The 367-nt window shown below is 68.9% G+C and overlaps 1 protein-coding gene across 1 annotated transcript in view; it reads left to right on the forward strand.

The window, feature by feature from the left end:
* PHLDB1 (pleckstrin homology like domain family B member 1) overlaps positions 1-367 on the forward strand; it is a 20,604-nt gene that overhangs the window by 11,534 nt on the left and 8,703 nt on the right. The window lies entirely within an intron of this gene.

Consider the following 367-nt stretch of genomic DNA (forward strand, 5'->3'; position numbering starts at 1 on the left):
CTGCCCAGGCCCCGGTGCCTCCATCGCCTTCTCCAGCTGGGCAGAGGTTGCTGGGGTCTCCCACGTTGCTGGTGCCCAGCAGGAGGGAAAGCTGCCTGCCTGACCGCCTGACTGCCCGGGGCACCGGGGACGGGCTTTGCCAGGGGTTCCCGTTCGCAGCCGGTGCCAGCAGGCTGTGGGCGCACGGCCGGAGGTTTCGCTGCAGGAGACCTGGCTGTGGGATGTGGAGGTGTCTCTCCAGAGGGGGTGACCCACCATGCCCTTCTGTGTCCGAAGGAGGCGGAGGCGCTGGAGACGGAGGCCAAGCTGTTTGAGGACCTGGAGTTCCAGCAGCTGGAGCGGGAGAGCCGCCTCGAGGAGGAGCGCG

Source organism: Egretta garzetta, unplaced genomic scaffold (assembly GCF_000687185.1).
Source record: "Egretta garzetta isolate BGI_Z169 unplaced genomic scaffold, ASM68718v1 scaffold891, whole genome shotgun sequence".
NCBI classification, from domain to species: Eukaryota; Metazoa; Chordata; class Aves; order Pelecaniformes; family Ardeidae; genus Egretta; species Egretta garzetta.